Source organism: Amblyomma americanum, chromosome 8 (assembly GCF_052857255.1).
Source record: "Amblyomma americanum isolate KBUSLIRL-KWMA chromosome 8, ASM5285725v1, whole genome shotgun sequence".
Taxonomy (NCBI): Eukaryota; Metazoa; Arthropoda; class Arachnida; order Ixodida; family Ixodidae; genus Amblyomma; species Amblyomma americanum.
The window spans coordinates 163,855,156-163,873,755 of record NC_135504.1 but is presented as its reverse complement, the minus strand read 5'-3'; the positions used below and the strand labels follow the sequence as shown (position 1 = coordinate 163,873,755).

At 52.9% G+C, this 18,600-nt stretch overlaps 1 long non-coding RNA gene across 1 annotated transcript; it reads left to right on the top strand.

The window, feature by feature from the left end:
• Positions 1 to 12,096: 12,096 nt before the first annotated feature.
• On the top strand, positions 12,097 to 14,009 carry LOC144102141 (uncharacterized). The gene is made up of 3 exons (XR_013308183.1): positions 12,097 to 12,649; positions 13,439 to 13,500; positions 13,854 to 14,009. It is a non-coding gene; the product is annotated as an uncharacterized LOC144102141 (long non-coding RNA).
• The last annotated feature ends 4,591 nt before the right edge of the window (positions 14,010 to 18,600 follow it).

Genomic DNA, 18,600 nt, shown 5'->3' with positions numbered 1-18,600 from the left:
AAGAAATCTCAGCCCTCTGGAAGCCTCAATTGCTTGTAATGTAATTCATATGGTGACGCCAGGATAACCTTGCAGTAAAGTAACCACCAAGATATTTATGTTTGAAAACCTTTGACAATGTTTCCGCGTTAATACTTTATGAAAAGTCATGAGAATTTCTTTTCCCATTCAAACACATGTACACAGATTTTTTCGCGTTAATATAAATGCGCCAAGTATTGCACCAGTTAGTAATCAAGGACAAATCATTTTGAAGGGCACTGCAATCGTCGGAAGTATGAATGACTCTGTATAGAACGTAGTCGTCTGCAAACAGACGCATTTTTAAAGCAATACCGCAACATATATCATTCTTCGCATGAAAAACCGCGCAGCAGACGGGACTAAGAAAAGAAGACACAAACACGGGCGCTGACTATCAACTTATAGGATTTTATTACAGCAACGTTAATATATGAAACCCATACATATGATAAAAACATGAAACCTTAAAAGTAGCTGACAAGGTTCTTCTAATCAGCCATCGAGAAATCTGATTTCTTTTCTTTTCAAGTTAACAGAAGGTCTGCTGAAGCACACCTCCCCTTGTTGATGAATGGCATACGCCTCAAATCGTTCGCGGTCAAGCTGGTTCTTGTAGCGTTTAAGAACATTGGTCCTGTCCAAAGTGGCAGTGCACTGGTATGAGGTCACGTGTTCAGGCAAATTCTTTCTTGCGCCGTCTTTTATATCGTTATTATGCTCTCTCAGCCTGTCATTCAAACAGCGCCCAGTTTGTCCTATGTATGCTGATCCACACGATAAAGGAATATCGTAGACGACTTCCTTTGTGCAATCTATGAACGCTTTTTCGTGCTTCTTTCCAGACTGTTTTGGCACCGTATCTGCTCGATTGACCAGCTTGCAAAGTTTTTCCAGCTTGTTTGGCGCAGAGAAAACCACCTTGACATCAGACCGCCCTAAGGCTTCTTTCAGCGGATGACTCACGCCGTGCACGTACGGGATCACAACAGTTTTCTCTCTGTCCTCGGGCTCCTGCGTCGTTGTGGCCGCTTGCCGGAAGTCTTTCAGGATCTTGGTGCCAACACTACGGAGAACCGCATCCGGGAAACCAGCAGTGCGCAGTCCTTGCAGCTGGCTATTTGAAGCTTTCGTAGATGCGATGATGACACGACCTGTTGAGGGCATTTTTCAGGGCGCTTGTCGCTACTGCTCATTTAACTAATTTGGAGTGCGCTGAACGGTATGGCATGATGCCTTTCTTTTACCGCGGAGAGTAACACCAGCAGATGTGTTCTGGGCGTATGAATTGGCGCAGGTCAAGAAACTGGAGTTGGTTATTTTCAGGTAATTCCTTTGTCAAAGTGAAGTCCTTAAAAGTCTCTGCGTAGATCTGGAAAAGGTCAACCACATTCGTCTGGGGTCCTGAATCAGATGCCTTGTAAACGATCAAAAAATCGTCCACATATAACGGAGGACGCTAAGCGAGCTGCTGGTTTGCAGAGGTTCTTTCAGGTTTCTGTCATAACGGCCAAGTAGCAGGTCACTAAAAAGAGGCGCAACAATTGATCCTATGCACACTCGTTTTTGTTGGATGTACAGCCTAACGTTAGAGGCTATGAAGGTAGAGCGCAGGTAGAACTCCAACACTTCAAGGAAGCTTGTACAACTAATGGCACAGGCATTTTGAAACTTTACGGTTCCCAAAGCTTCAATGCTTTCTTTTGCTCCCTGGAACTGCAGATGGTGTGGCAGGGAGTAGTATACGTCTTTTTGGTCCGCAACGAAAAAGTTTTCCCCTTGCAGGCGTTGCTCTTCGTGGTAGTTGGAGACTGCCCTGGCTTTCTTGACTTGAAAGGGTCGTCCAATGTTTGCAAGGAAAGAGATTCTTGTAAGAAGCGCCCTAAAACATGCTGCCAAGTTCCTCGCTCCAAAACAATTGTTCTGAAGGGCCAATCCTTTTTGTGCGCCTTGACCTTGAAGAAGGTGTTAAGGCTGACATCTTTGGTCTTCTTTACAGCTTGCCCGACCTTAGTCAGGTTGAGCTCATCAAAAATCTTTCGCCGGTCGCAAGCCAGAAAATGGGTCAGAGCCAAAGGTTCACAAAACAAAACAAAGTTTATAGAGCGAAGAGACGATACAGAGGATTTCACAATCACTCGTACGAGCGCATACAAAGTGATTTACAAATACGATGCTACTCGTGGAATGTAACACTTGAGAGAGATTACAATTCAACAGAATCTGCACCTAAAGTGCACTAACATAGAGAGGGACAATCAAACAAAACACAATTTGTTCACCTGGCACTGCGACAGTCCGACGACCTGAGGAGCACGACGGGGCCGTTGCGCAGGTTGGCGCATGTTGCGTCGTTGATCCGTGGTTGGTCGAGTGGTGTTCTCCCGAGAATCGAGCGGGCGCGCTCCTCGGAATCTTAAACGGCGGCTTGGGCTAACAGACAGTGTGGTTCAAGCCCCTCATTTATAGACGCAGTCCGCGTTAAAACCCCTTGATGATATGAAAGTACCGCCAACCATTGAACTTTGCCGCCGCCGCGCGACCTCCTCGCCTTCTCCTCGCCCCTTCTCTGAGGGTCGGCTCTCCGCCCGATTTCCTGAGCGACAATTGGTCTCCCTGCCGTTGCCCTTGGAAACGCGTGGGTCCGGCGTATTGCTTGTTTTAATTTTTCCTCCGCTCCATTTTTCTCCTACGCTCGGCGAGCGAATATTACAGCCCCGTGCTTTTATTGCAACGTGCAATCGCTATGGTGTGCTGTTGCGCGTACAACAGCAGCAAGCGGTCTGATTATGGTTATGCGGTATTAATGATACCATATATATTCTCGTTGGTTAATTTTCACGCTGTTGAGGTCGGTGCTTTGTGGTGTCTCCCCTCGTGTCCGTGTTCGTCTTTGCGCTGTGAATGTAAGCATGGAATACCAACTCGCCCGGCAACTCATTTTAAGGATTAACCACGACGTACTAAAAAGTGGTTGACACCGTTGGTTGGAAGGCATCATTCGAGGGTTGTTTGCTGCTTCGTTTTTAGGCATGCGAGGCCAGAACGGAACGAATCTCCAAAGCATCCGTGCATTGCATCTTCTCTGGAAATAGCGACTGGGCTCAAAACGTGCCAGTTCTTGCACCTGTAGCGTCGTATTTATAACAACAAATAGGCAATTTTTAACAGACAGTCTTTTAGCTTAAGATCCCATTGTCCATTAACTTTCGCTTGCATGAAACTGCTGCATAGATGTACAAAGTGATGTTGATTTGGGCTATGACATACACCACTGTTGTATTTTCTTGAGCATGTTTTTCTCAAATGTCATCAATACTGCATAGCACATATATCTACACTAGCGTGGATGCTGAATATTATGTGATACTGCCGTCTGTTACGTGTATCTTGTCAATCAAGGTTCTTTTGCGTGCGCGAAAATAAATCATCCTGCTGACCATGCTCTCATTTTCTTTAATGATACATTTTAGGTGATGCCTAATCAAAATACCAGCTTTAGATCCCCTACTACATACTGGAACGAAATTTCAGTGCAAAGTATATTGCATTATCGAGAGGCGTTCATCTTGCCTAGAGATAACAATGCGTTCTCTCATAGGTATACCGAGTATATTCTTACGTTTCCTTGGCACCAGTGCCTAATAATGTTCGATGAGTGGTTGTCCGCGCTCCTTTATCGCATTGTAAATGCGCAATTAAATGCAAAAGCAAAGAAAAACATTTCGAAGTCGTTCGTGTTAAGCCTAGTTAGAATGTTAGCTCTGTTTTTCTGAGGTTTTTCTTTAAGTTTGGCCAGCTAGCATAACGCATTTACGCTTGCCCTTAGTTTTCCATCTATAGTGCAAATTTAGGATTTAACTGCAGTTAAATATTCAGCAATAATTAATTCGGGCCGATAACTAGCACACCTTATTTGCACTGAACCTAAGCTTTCGAAAGGAATATGACTCGATACTACAATGCAAAGGGTGGTTTTGATTGCATATAGCTCAATAACGCTAATTAATAGGTATCGTATACTAATTCAGAGCATTTGCATTCATCCTAAGGTTTTCAACGGTATATGACTTTAGCAAGGTGGAAAGTTGGGCTGGTTGGTGCATGATTTTCCGGCAGAAACAGCGCAGCACGAGACAAAGCGTCGTGTCTCTCCTGTCCCTTCTTTGTCTCGTTCTGCGCTGTTCCTGTCGCAAGGTATACGACTTCATCGTCAAGCTCATTCTTTGGTTTTGTAGCAAATTAACTAATTAACGCAGATTAATGTGGATCGCTGACTAGCACGGTGCCATTACAGTTGGCCTAAGTTTTCCAACTGTATTTGACTCGATGCTGCAGCGTAAATTTGGGTTTTAATTGCAATTTACTAAATATCAATTAATTTGGCTTCCAGTAATTAGTCATAATAAGTATATAATTAACCAGTGATCCAAACTCACGGTTTAGCACGTGACATATACTATGCCTAGGCTCATAGCTTGACAGTAGCGAAACAGACTAAGTCCCGCTTTGACCTTCACTGATCTTGAAGTTCAGAGCACCAGCCCGGGTCGTTTTTCGAAGTTTTACTGCGGCGACAGAGTTAACGCTCTAAAAAAACACAGACAAAGTCAGAGGCAGTACTAAATCAGGAGCACAAACTAAAACACCTTATCATGTGACTTAAATGTCTGCAGTACCGAGCTCGCCTGAAGGCTTTGTTTACGTCAGTATTCCCCATTCACACAGTTCGAAGAAGAAACCATTGTCTTCATGAACGTTACTTTCGGCATTCTCAATGTTTTTCTTGCAATTTTTCAAAGATTTTGTGCACTCCTGGAACGCAGAGCTGGCCCAAAAACGCGCTTCGCACACTGCTGCGGTCGGCCGGCGGGCGCCAAGGAGAAAAAGCGTGTCGTGCGCAGAGCTCACAGCCGCCGCGCGAGGAGAATCGAGGAGGAAAGCGCGGCGCGGAGGAGAGTGTCTCTACTTTCAAATTATCAAGGGGCTTTAGTCCGCGTCTGTTCTTAGCGCCAAGGCAGGCGCGCACATACACGCAGTTTGAACTGCACAAGCTCCTCCTCGCGCCGGGCGCGCGACCCCATTGGTCGAGCGCGCAGACAGCCTCCCGAGAAATGTCTGGGTCCTTCTTCGATGCGAAGACGCCGGCGCGAGAGCGAAGGGGAGAGGGCATAATTTTAGCGCGGTCAAGGTCACGCCTTCTCCGTCGACGATGAGTGGAAACTACTCAGACATTCTAGAGCCATCGACGCCGCGCGCGGCCATGCCTCCCTCGGCGCCACGCCGGCGAGCGTAGTGGAAAGGGCAGCAGCTCGCGCAAAGTTACGCGCTCTCCGGGAATCGCTGCCGCCACCGCTTCGCTCCGTCGGGCGCCTCGCTGCACATGCCCTCCCGGTGCTTTCGCCGCGCTGCGCTTCTGTTCACGCGCTCTTTTCGCCCGGGGTCCTCTCTACTCTCCTCGCGCTTTCCCCGCCATCCTCTTTTCGAGCCTTCCTCGCTCCCTTTCTTCCCTGCGCGCAACTACACTGCCCGCCATCCGCCGATGCGGTACTCCCAAATTTTCCTGCAGTCAAGGCATTCCCTGCGGGTGTTCACACCTCTCCCTTTTCGGCGCGCCTCAACGGCCCGATTTTCCTTCGTGTCCATCAGACCCCCTCCCTTCGAGCGCACTTCGTGCCCCCTAATTTCTCTTTTTGCGCCTCTCTTGTCGCATTTCCTTTTAAAACTTACGTCCGCCCTCTTACAAACAGCTCGAAATAAACACTTCGTGACACCGCCACTGCACAGGTCTTGCATCGGTTTGAAGAGGCGCTCTGTCAACTCCGTCAACGTAGATGATTACAGAATTCAACTAGGGCCGTTGTACGCTCGTTTCGGATTCGTTGTACGATCGTTTCGGAGCGCCCGTTGCACGATCGTTTCGGAGCGCCTTCCGCCACGTCCGCTTCGCGAGCGGGCCTGGCGGATCCGCCTCGTTCGGCGAACGGATGGAAAGTTGGTCAACTTCAACTTTCTGGCCGACGAGCGCATCCGGCCGACGACCGGATTGCAGCTATTGGCTGCTTTTCCCGTGACGTCAGTGACGTCCGAGCCCCTCCTCCCTCCGCCTCGGTTCTGCCCTGCCGGGGCAAGATGGCCATCCGTCGACTGAACTGGGGTAGAGTGTACTAGAATAGGTACACTCTACCTGAGCTGCTATCGGCAGCGCACCAGCAACTCCCGTCCCAACCCAGAGATGGCGCTGGTGACTCCCGTCTAGCCCCGCCCACAGGATCGGCTCCGGCGCGGAGGGCCGACAAACGAAAAAATCGCCGCATGGCTTTTCGCCCCTACGAAGAGGCATTTCCGAAACCTGTGTCGTCTGCTTGCGGAGAGGCGCACCGGCGGGCTGCCTCGGCTTCTGGCCTGGAATCATCGGCACAAGCCGCGTCGTCTGCTAGCAAAGAGGCGCCCCCGCAGGCAGTGCTGTCAACCGAGCAGGGGCCACTGACGCAAGCAGAACCACTTGCCGGCGACACGCCGCATGAAGAAGTGCACAGGGCAAATACACATGCCTCGAGCGCACACCCAAGTAACCCTGCGCCCATGGCAAGAACTTCCCAGGCCGCGCTGGCTGAAACCCTCGGCACTAAAACCGAGACGGTACTCTTCCGGCCAAGGGAGAGGAACGGCAATTTCCTGGCATTGTCCAGGGAAGTCATCGGGGCTCAGCTCTCTAAACTGCCGGGAGTCAGCAACGTTCGCGTCAATTTTCGTCGGAACGTGGTTGCCGTAGACGCCGAGCCTTCCGCGCAACTCGAGCCCCTACTCGCGGTTGCGGAAATAGGGGATGTCCGTGTCCGCGCTCGAGTGGCCAGCACGAACACCTGTGCTGGCATAGTCTATGCCGTCGACGGCAATATGCCCCTCGACGAGGTCCTCGACAACATGGAGAGCAAAGTCCCCATTCTTGGATGCTCCCACAGTGGCCGTAACATCGTCGTCCGGTTCGCCGGAGTCACCCCTCCTGAGGAGATTGCGCTGTTTAAGCTGAGGCGTACAGTGCGCGCGTGTCTCCCACGCCCGGTGCAGTGTGCAAAGTGCGGTGCGCTGGGCCACGCCACAGCGACGTGCAGAGTGCCGACGCGCTGCCTCAGATGTGGTGGACCTCATGCCACCAAGGAATGCGCCGCAATTAAGCCGCGCTGCATCAATTGTGGGGGTCCACATGACGCCAAGGAACCTCGCTGCCCCCGCTGGCAACAGGAGCGCAAGGTTGCCACTCTCCTGGTCCCATCCAAACGACCTATCACACGCCGGGAAGCCACTCGCACAGTGCGCGCTCAAATTAGTGCAACTACGGTGCCATCCCGAGATGCAGCATCCAAAAAGCCACGGTGGAAGCCCACGTCAAATATAAGAGAAGGCACCACCTTCTCCGAAGCCCTGGCTGGGAAGACGGCGTCTAGCCAGCCCCTCCACTCCAGTGCGCCACCAGATGCCAAGGATGCTGTCATCGCTGCCGTAACGGCGGCTGTTCGCGCACGTGGACCACCTCCCGGCAGACTCCATCGCCCGCCAGCTGTGCACTGCGGCCCTGGCGGCTCAAGAATCACTAGCCCAACATGGCTAAAGGCGCGCTCACATTAGCGGGAAAACGCGCAACGCAGGACGTTTTCCGCGTGCCGCTTCCCGCACAAGCCGGTTTTTCTCCCGCGGACAGCCTGCTGTGCCGTCCCGCAGAGCGATGGGTTCGGTACCTATTTTTCCCGTGCCACTGACGAGAACAGCCAATGGGCGCCGACCGTGAACCGTGACGTCGGTCCCAGTTCAGTGACCCCGTCGGCGGAGGCGGAGGCTGCGCGCGTCCGGCCGGCCCACTCGGCGGCTGCTTTGCCAGCATGAACATGCGACTTGAGACGGTGCAGAAGCGACGGTGCAGAAGCAGCGAACAAACAAGTAATAAGTACGTTTACCGTAGCCAACAGCTCATCGCTCGAACCAGTCATCCTCAAGACAAAAAGGGCGACGGGAGGGGAGCTAGCAGACGATCAAGACGACGACGCGAGAAAAGGGTGCGCTTTCCAGTCTTCTCTAGTGTCACGTGACTATCCCCTTCTCTTTCTGCTCGTTCGGGTCCTCCCTCAGCGCCTCCTCTCTCCACATTCCAAGACAATTGCAGCGAGAAAACGCGCGCAGTGTGAGCGTCATTCTGAGGAGCTGCGAGGCAGCGTCGACGTTGACGCTGTGCCGGTGCGGGAAGCTTCCCGCTAGTGTGAGCGCGCCTTAACACAACAACTCGAAGGCCGCGCATCCGGCAGTGGAACTGCCGCTCCCTGCGCCGCCGCCACGCAGAACTGGTTCAGCTCCTTCCGCGCCTCGAATGTGATGTCCTTGCCTTGCAGGAAACATACGTTCGCGCGGAGGAGCTGAAACTACCCGGATTCACCGGATACAGTGGTCCCACCAGTTGTGCTAGTGATCCGTGTGTAGCTGTGCCATGCGCCGATCCAACGCATGAGCCTGGTCGACCCCGCACTGCCATCTATGTGCGCAACTCACTGCCCCACCTGCTTGTGAGTGTGTCTGACCTGTCGACGGAGGCGGCGGAGTGTTGTGCAGTGATTGTGCGCGTGCGCGACACAGACACGGCTGTCGCCAGTGTTTATGTGCGACCGCAGGTTGCGTGGGACGCCGCACAAATTGAAAAGCTGGCTGACCGCCTGAACTGTGACGCGGTGTTGTCGGCGACTTCAATGCACACCACACCAGTTGGGGATGCCACAGCACCAACCGCCGAGGAAGGGAGCTCTTCTCGGCTGCCCAGCGAGCGAGGCTTCGCATCATAAATAGCGGAGCGGCCACGCACGTACAGCGGGTGGGGCAGCACAGCGCGATTGACAATACGCTGACCTCGTCCAACTGTGTATACAGGTGGGAGTGTGAGCCGGACACACAGGGGTCCGATCACTACCCAATAGTGCTCACCCCAGTACACCGTGATCAAGCCACCACGCGTGTGTATAGTGTAGTGCGGTGGGGCGAGTTTCGCGAGCGCTGCAGCACCAGGCGCTGCGGGAGCTCGTCGGGGCGCCCGAAGAGATGTTGGCGGCGCGCTCACACTACACAGAGGAATGCGCGCGGCCTCGGGTCAGTTTAAAAGCGGCCGGTAATGGCCGCCCTATCAATAAAGTGGATCAGGTGGCGTAAAGCCCTGCGCGTTCCCCAGGCAGATGCGGCCGGGAACAGTAGTTCGCCCGAGGTAGCAGAGTGAAGCCCCAACTCCCCATATTCTATGCGCAGTGCGGTTCGCGGTCCCGAGAAAGCGGGGCACTCACATAGTAGGTGGTCCACTGTTTCCAGCGCGCCGCAGTCAGCACAGAGTCCGTCCCCGACGCCTCCGATGCGCTGGCGGCGTTCGGCAGTCCACACACAGCCAACTCTGATACGCAGCAGGAGACGTCTAGCCCTGGTGCCGAAGTCCACGAAGCTTATAAGGCGCGGAGGGTTCCCGGATGCAACACGGGGATCCGGGTGTCGTGCCATCAGCCTACGGTGGATGGTGTTGCGGGCCACGTCAAAGGGCGTCACGGCGTCGCTCTCGGGAATCGCACTGTCCCCATGTGCGCGTTCTTCGCTAGCCGATCGGCTGCCTCGATACCGGGCAGGCCAATGTGCGAAGGAACCCACTGCAGCACGATGTCACAACCGCGATCGCGCACTGCACACAGTTTGGCAGACAGTTTCGCCACGCAGGGGGTGCCGCGGTCGGGATGACGTAGTTGCAGCAGGGCGGCACGTGAGTCACTCGCTATCACCCCAGCTGTCATCCGAGACTGTCCGGCGATGATGTCCGCGGCGAGGTGGAGCCCAGCCAGCTCGGCCACAGTCGAAGAGGGGCAGTGCGGCACTCTACACTGTCGCTCGATCCCAAGAGCCGGGACGGCGCAGGACGCTGTGGCGGACTCTCCATTATCCATCACAGAGCCGTCTGTGTAGAGGACCACTCGGTCTGCATAGTCGCCATATAGACGCTCGGCCGCCTCCTGAAGTATGGCACAGCGGGGGGTGTCGCGCTTGGATCGCACTCGCGATAGTTCCGTCTGTATGCTCAGCGGCCGATTTCGATGTGGCGGCGGCAGGGCAGGTGGAGCGATGGAGCGGGTTAGCGGCGTCCACTCGTCAAAGAGGCGCGCCACGTGCCCCATGCACGAGTGCGGCGAATTGCGGAGCCTGGCTATGAGTTCTGCTGTGCCCTGCGCACGGTGAAGTCGCTCGATGTGATTGAGAGCCGCTCGCTCTGCCCGTAGTGAAACCGGCCAGGCCCCGAGCTCGGCGTAGGTGGGGCCCACCTGCGAGGTGTTGGGGAGTCCCGCAAAGCGACGCAGGGCCTTTCTGTGGTCGGCATCCAGCTGTTCCCACTGCCAGGCGCGGACACCAACCAGCGGGAGCGCATAGAGAGATCGCGCCACGGCTATACCTTCGTACAGTTGCCTCGCGAGTGGTATTGAGATTCCCTCGCCGCCTGCGAGGAGGCGGGCAACATACCCAGTGATGCGGCGATTCCCAGCTCGGAGTCCTTGCACCGCCGTTTTCCACCGCGGCGCGTGGTCAATGGTCACCCCCAGGTACTTGACGCTGGTCTGCCAAGGGAGTGGGCTTCCGAAGAGGTGGAGCTGTGGTGTGTTCTTGCGGTAGCTCGGCCGGGGGTGCACCATCATTGCCAGAGTTTTCTCTGGCGAGATGTTTAGGCCGATGTTGCCCAGGTGGTTGACGACCGCATCCAGGGCATTCTGTAGTGCCGCGCGGACAGCTGGGCCTTCGTAGGTTGGACCGGAGGCAAGGATCGCCACATCGTCCGCGTAGACCGCCATTTGGACGTGGTGCCGGGAAGCGGGGAGACAGTGGGGCAGCCGTGCAAGCGCCAGATTAAACAGGAACGGGCTCAGCACGCTTCCCTGCGGGACGCCGGAATGGATGGAGCGGGGCGAGCTGATGGAGTTGCCCACCCGCACCCGGAAAGTTCTGCCGCTAAGGAAGGCCTGCACATATGCCAGCAGCTTGCCACTAACGCCCAGTGAACGCACGGCAGCGAGGACGACGGCGTGCGGCAGCAGATCGAACGCGCTGCGTACGTCCAACAAGATGAGGTATGACACCTCTCTTCGTCCCCTGGCATCCTCGAGCGCCGAGACCACCTGGGAGATGCAGTCCGCCGTGCAGCGGCCTCTCCGGAATCCGCTTTGTTCGGGCGCCAGAGCCCTGCACGCTGTGGCGATCCAGTCGAGGCGGAGCAGCGCGACAGCCTCGAGCGTCTTCCCGCGGGCCGAGGTCAATGAAACCGGCCTGTAAGATGTAAGCGCTTTCTGCGGCTTCCCGGGCTTCCGGACGGGCACAACCAGGGCGCTCCTCCAATCTTCCGGGATGTCCCCACTGGCCCAGATTTGGTTATAGGCGGCAAGGAGCGCAGGGCGCTGGTGGCTCTCGATGTTGAGGAGCCTCTGATACGTAATACCGTCCGCTCCGGGAGCACTGCGGCTGCAGCGTCGACGCTCGAGTACGTTGCCAAGCTCGTGGGGGGTGATATCCGCGTTGCAGAGCTCGGCTATCTCTGTCTGCAGCCGTGCTGGTAGAGCCGCGGGGCTGGACAGCGTGATGCCCAGCGGTGCCGAGCGAGGCGGCGCGAAGTGGTCAGCCAGGGCTTCCGTCAGCTGCGCCGTGCTGATACCGCGAGCGATGGCGATGGTAAGGAGCGCGCAGCGAGGCACAGCAGGGTAGAGCATCGCGCGCAGTATCCTCCAGGGACGGCCAGGGCGACGGGAGTCACACAGTGCGCCACACACTCGAGCCCAACTCCGTCTGCGGCAGCGGGCGGCGTGGCGGTGACAGACGGCGTCTAAGCGATTGTACAGCGTCCAGTGTTCTGGTTTGCCAGTGCGGATGGCTCGCCGCTGGGCAACACGTCGTGCAGCGCGCACGTTGAGCAGTTTAATATCCGGGACTGGGTCACCCACAGTCAGAGAGCACTTCACAGTTGCCACGCGCGCGCACTGGGCCACATGTCCGAAAAAATGTACTCCGCTAGGAGACCTGGGCCCGAATTACGGAACTCGCTCTAAAGTTGTAGAGCGTTACGTCAAAATGACGACAGCATGACGACAAGGCTAGACGTCAACGCGTGACGGAACGCGGAATCAACCAATGGCTAGTAGGGTGCCGCCCCGGAAGAGTTTATTTTCACGACAAGAGGCCAATTTGCACGGCAAGGGGCCGTATGCTAACTTTTTTATAAGAATACGCAGTGAATAAAATAAACATTGTTTTATTCTTTCATAAAAGTGTATTTCACTCTCACTGCCATGAAGTAAAACAAGAAGGACATTCACTTTTGCAAATAACTGCTTTCGTGGGTAAGTTTTGTTGCCATGAGGGCGCGCTGGCAGATGTAAACACTGAACATGGCGGCCTTCTAAAAAACAGCTGATCCCACGGCTAGTTCCTGCTTTTTTAGGCGTCGTCTGAAATCAAGGTTCTATTTGGTTGTCCAAAGTGAGCGGATAACAAGTATCGAAGCCAGTGAAGGTCACGGGCCTCCAGAAAGGAACCTGCACGAAACGTCGGGCCCGAAAATCGACGAAGACAACTTGAGGTAAGCCTGTGTTATTGGTTTAAAGATGCCACATGCCAAGCATATGATTTGGGTTCTGTTTCTTTCACTTTAGCAAATACAAGGCGTCCACGAAGCACGGCTTGTTGGATAAAATCAACTTTTTTGGCTTCATAAACATCTGGCACAAATGATTCAGTTGGGAAGGAGCAAGAACCAAGCAAGGCGGTTGGGCGCACGCTAACAACCTTGCTCGTTTTCGGTCGTTCTTGGCTGTGCTATAAGTTGCTGCAGCGCAGCACACGCGTATGTTCCTGTAAAAACATATTAGCCCGAACTCAGAGCAAAGGTTTTTCCCTGTTATTCCCTGCTTTCGAAAAGCGGAACAGAAACTATTCCTTGTTTGTTTTCCCCGCTGTGTTCGCTGCTGCAATTCTCTAAGCGGGAATTATAGTCTCGAAATGGCGCCAACTCGAAGAATGCCTAGCGAGCAAGAGCTAATCGTAATAGAGTCTATGAAGAGCCATCCGCTCTTGGCCCGGGCTTCTGCCGACCTAACAAACTCATACACAGCTGTTGAAAAGCGCGAGCTGTGGATCCAGCTTGCGTCGATTCTCAACAACAAGGGGTCGGCCGTTTAAAAACATGATGTCTTTGCCTTGCGCCTTGCTCGCACTGTTTATTCCATCTGTGGTGTATTTTAGTCTCGGAGGAGGTGCAGGAATGCATAGACAAGTGGTTGAGCATTATTGATTGCTTCTCTTTTGCTAGTGCTCTTTTAGTTTCATGGTTTGCCAGTACCAATCAGCCGCACCTTTTACCCTGTTACAGCAGAGGAGATGAACGGGGAGCCTCAGCAAGTTGTCGACAAGACACACGGAGCCCCACAGACCGTGAGTTGGCTTTCCATTATTCAAGCTCCATACTACCCTTTCTGGCAGCTGATTGAAAGTAATAGCACTATACTCTCTGGCAGCATTTGCAGCAGTAGCCAAAATACTGCAGAGATTCTACAGTACACACAAAACTATCTCTCTCTGGCTTTGCCACGCAGTGCAGAATGTTTATTTCTCTTGCAGTGAGGCTGTGACATCTCCTAGCAGTCTAGCAAATGTGCACATGAAATATGCTACTACAATGCTGCCCAAGATTGCTGTCCTGTATATTTATGTCAAGTCCTCTAACACATTTTACCAAATGTTTTGCGTATTCCACCACGTGATGAGCACATTTTTTTTCCCGACAGCTACACCGGTGCCCTCGCCGCAGCCCTCACAGCAGCACACACCAGAGCCCCCACTGCAGCCCTCAACGCGTGCCACGCCTAGCCTTCTTGGGAAGCGACGGCGAGACGATGGGGCCAATAAGGTGCTGCGCCAGATGCTGTATGAATCGCATCGCTTGGATTCTCTTACTGACGCCCGGAACCGCCAGGACGCTGCTTTTCAACAAAGCATGCTGGAGGTGTGTACTCGCTGCGCACACTGCACTTTGAAGAGTCGAAGCCGTCACCTGAAGCATAAATATCAGTGCTCTCTTTTGAGCACCTCTACTTCTGTTTTGACGCCTCTTGTGGGAGGTGGTTGGGACAGCTGAGTTTATGAAACTGACACGAGTCTTCTACAGCCATACTTTGTCCAAAATATCTCAGCACCTGAAATTTTACATAAAGCTTAAGCGAGATCTCAAAATTGGTTGTCAGTAATAATTTGTAATTGGAAGTATTTTTACATGCAGGCCATATGGGAGGTGACAGACGCTGTGCAGGCGTCAAATGGTCAGCAAGAGCTGCTCATCCAGAATGCGAACCTACTGACGCTAATCTTACAAAAGCAGCTTGAGCCACCTGCACCACATTGAATTGTTCATATTTATGTCATTATTTGCTTGTTTTTATTTTTATGAAAGAACCTCTTCATATGTTTATATTTATTCAAGAACATTATTTACTTCTCTGCCAGGTGCAGACTCATTGAACTATTTTTAGTTTGCTTGTTAAAATTTGTTTTATGTGTTTGTTTATTTACATTGTCTGCTTCTCTGTCAGGTTTCTGTTTTTGTATTTATTCAAGATCATCTCTGTCATGTGCCATAGCATCATTTTTTTTATTTCTTGTAAGCTCTGCAGGCCCGGATGCTTCACACTGTTTATTTTCTTCCAGTTATGTAATTTAAGCTCTGCCAGGTGTGAAAGCCTCCTATACTCTTTTATTTTCCATTCCTTTCAAATGTTTACCTGCAGCTGTGGCAGGTGCACAAGGTGCAATTTCTAGTGCTTGTTTTCTTTCATTGCAATATGTGGGCAAGTGCAATATGTGGGGCAAAGTTGTTCTGAAGTGACTGTAGTTATGAAGGGCATCATAATATGGGGATTCTGGATAAATTTTGAACACTTCTATTTTGTGTCTGTTAAGGTTGTTTGCATGTTCCTGAGTCGTTTTTTTTTTCGCATTACTTTTCCTGCTTTTCCGTAAAGTGTCCATTGTGTGCATTGTAACATGTTCTATCCTCAGTAGACCCGAGGAAAAATGAGGCTTGCCAGCATTCGTCCAAAGTCGCTTCTGAACTAGTGTTGAATGCAGGCAAAAAAAAATTTGGCGGATGCTTGAGCTCCGCCTTTAAAGGTATGATGCAACAATGTTAATATCTCTCGTTTGTGGATCCCTTTACAACTTCAAACGCAGCCATGTTGGCATCATCGTCTGTGATACTCGTGTGTCTTTTACACGTAACATGATTTTTTTAGTCCAGTAAAATCTACGAAGAGCAATGTCTTGTGTAGCACTTGCTGTGCATTCCACCAGTTATGCAATGTGTTTCAGAAAACTGCAAACCAGGGCTGCATCGGGCCTACAAGTCTGCACAACATGCCAAACCTGTGATTACTAGCATTCAAGCTGGCAGTCAAGATGAAGCTTTTTTTTTTAAGGGGCAAACAGCGTGTAAGACTTAGACGGAAAGCAAAGAAAACATAGGACGAGTGCTCATCCTGTGTTTCCTGTGCTTTCCGGCTATGTCTTTCGCACTGTTCGCCTTAAAAATGTACAGCCAACTCGCCCGTTTGGCCAGAGTGTAAGATACAACTGTTATTGTGCAATCTCTGCGCAGCACTCGACAAGGCATATGCAAATCACTGTTGATGCTGCATGCTTTTGTTTCCCTGCTGTGTGTTACAGTTGGCAAACTAGTATGAACAGCTGTGGCGAACAAAATTATTGTGACCAATGAATAAACGTGGTGCAAAAACAAACGCTTTACTGGTTCCTAGCAGTCTCCACACCACACTTTTCCCTCGTGCACATTCATCAAACACATAGTTACAGCAAGCAACTGTTTGCCTAAGTGGGCAGGTCGACGTAAGCAACGGCGAAAGACGGTGTACAAGGATGCATTTCACTTGTTGGACGAGCTGTTTCGGCGTGTATTTCGACTTGAGAAGGAGAAAGTGCAGTAGCTGTGCGGCAAGCTTGCTGATGCACTGAAAGGCGTACTGGTGACCACTGCCGGTGGAGCAGCAGTTGGTGTGTGCACTTCATATCTTGACACTGGAGGCTTTCAAGCACACGTAAGAAAAAGTAATTTACAAATGCTGGAATGTGGCTACCAGTGGCCAAGGGCATCATATCACACAGGGGCTCACGCACTAACAGAGGGCAATGGCACTGCCCGTAGCAAGAGTGGCTACGACAACTCGCCACGCCAGCACGGCGAGTCATTGCAGCCACAGCTGCCAGATGGTCTAGGGCTTAGTGCCGGTGGTGCTGCTGTTGCCGCTGCTGCTGCCGCTGCTGCTGTCGCCGCACCATCTGCAGGTGTGCTTGCCTCTGCGGACAGGTTGTGCCAAAGAGGCCAATTATACGGTCTCGCATGGCTCTACCACGCAGGTAGGTCATGCGGGATCCTGTCCCCGCCAAGTACCCGGCAAGCAGAGGTGGTCCATTGTTGTCAGGGTCATCAGTAGTGTCGTCTTCGTCTGCAGCCAGGGCTTCTTCAAGACAGATGTTGTGCAACGCAGCACACGCTGCAATGATGACCACCGCCCGCTCCGGCTGGTAGTGGAGTGTCCGGTACCTTTGAAGGCACCGGAAGCGGCTTTTGAGAACACCAATGCAGCGTTCCACAACACATCGCATTGAGGCGTGTGCTGCGTTGTACTGCCCTTCTGCAGTGTTTGCACCAGGATGCCCTGACATTGGTGTGAGCAGCCACGGCTCCAGTGGATATCCACTGTCTCCTGCACGACCAAAATTTGCAGTGAAGTGTGTTGTTGCCTATGTAATAAATGATTCATATCAAGCAGCTCAAAGCCAGTATGCTGAACCAGAATTCATAGGCATACAGAATATTCATGACTAAGGGTTACCTCTGTAAGCACAGCCTTCTAGGTTAATGATGTACTGTGATATCTTACGCGACAATAACGATGTGCACACCTCTTCTGCCTTGATGTTTTACGCTTGAAATACGATTCACTTTATAACAATGTTTCTTGTGCCTCTGCACCAGCAGTAACAGTAAATACACAAAAATAAATACGATACATCATATTGTTGCATGTCATCCATGTTATAACCCGCCTCTTTTAGGTATGAGCCACTGCTGTAGCTTAATACGTGCTGTCGAAGTGCTGCTTACCCAGAAGAAACTCTCCATCCTCCAGCAGCCCGTGCTGCACCTTCCGACGCAGCCGTGAGTAGCGCCAAGAAAAGGCATCGTGACAAGACCCCGGGCAGCGAGGGTCGACCGCAAGGATCTTCATGTCTGCGTCGCAGATCTGCGAGAAACACAGGCAGACAATCTTGGACGTGAACTTCCACTGTCGAGGTCGCGGCTTTCGAACCCATGCGGTCAGAAAGCCAGTCTACTCACGATCATGGTGTTCATCGCATAGTATCCTTTGCGGCTCCAGAATGCTGCCCGGTTTGCTGGGTCTCCCCGCGGCGCTTTTATGGCAATCAGCGTGCCGTCGACGCAGCCGACGACGCCTGGGATGGTGCCGCGGGGAAGGAAGGTGCCTTCGCTGCCGCTTTTTCCTCGGGGTGCGCCGGGAAACGCACCCATCCCTTCTGTGCGCCGACTTTGCAGATGGCCTCAGCCACACGCCGCACGCACTTGCTCACCGTCGGTTGTGCGAGGCCGACGGTCTGCTCGTTGCCGACGCACACTTGAAAGCCCCCGGAGGCAAAAAAAAAACGGAGAGCGCACAGCACCTGCCGCCGCACCGACAAAACGCTCGTCCGTACGCCTCGCAGTTCGTCTGCAAGTTCGCCGCACAACCACTCCACTTTCTCCTTGTCGAGTCGAAATAACCGACGGAACAGCTCGTCCTCGTACACCGTCCTTCGTCGTTGCTGGCGCCGACGTTGCCGCCTCCGCCACCAATAAACAGCAGACGACGCCGCCGCCATTTTCCCTCTAAAACTCTGTAGACCGACTCTTCGCGGTCGCAAAAAACAGTCTAAAACCGCGGGCATAATTAGGTGTTCAACGTCATGCGTTTTTTCTTGTCCGTGACGCCATTGCAGCTTCCCGTGACGCAACTTTTCAAAATGGCGCCGGCGACCAATAGGAGCGGGCATTTTAGAGCGCTCTCAATTGTAGAGCGGTCGGAGCGAGTTCCGTAATCCGGGCAGGGACAGATCGGTATGCGCCGACTGCCCTCTCCCTTCCCTCCTCTCTTCCTGCCCTTTCCAACCAGGCCCGCTTCACTCTCTGCTCTCTCTTTTCTCCCCCTCCCCGCGCAGCCCAGTTGCGGTGTTCCCCTGCATAAAGGCGGCAATTACCGTGCTGCGCCTCCCCCCTTCTCCCCCCCCCCTCCACCCCCCCCCCCCCCCCACGTATGTGAGTTCCCAATAACCACTTTAGTGATCGTACACCTTTCCGCCTCACGTCCGCCTGGCGGCCGAAAACTGGCGGACCGCTCGAGAAGCCGATGTGGCGGAAGGCGCTCCGAAACGATCGTACAACGGCCCTTAGGCATTCTCTACTCGAGC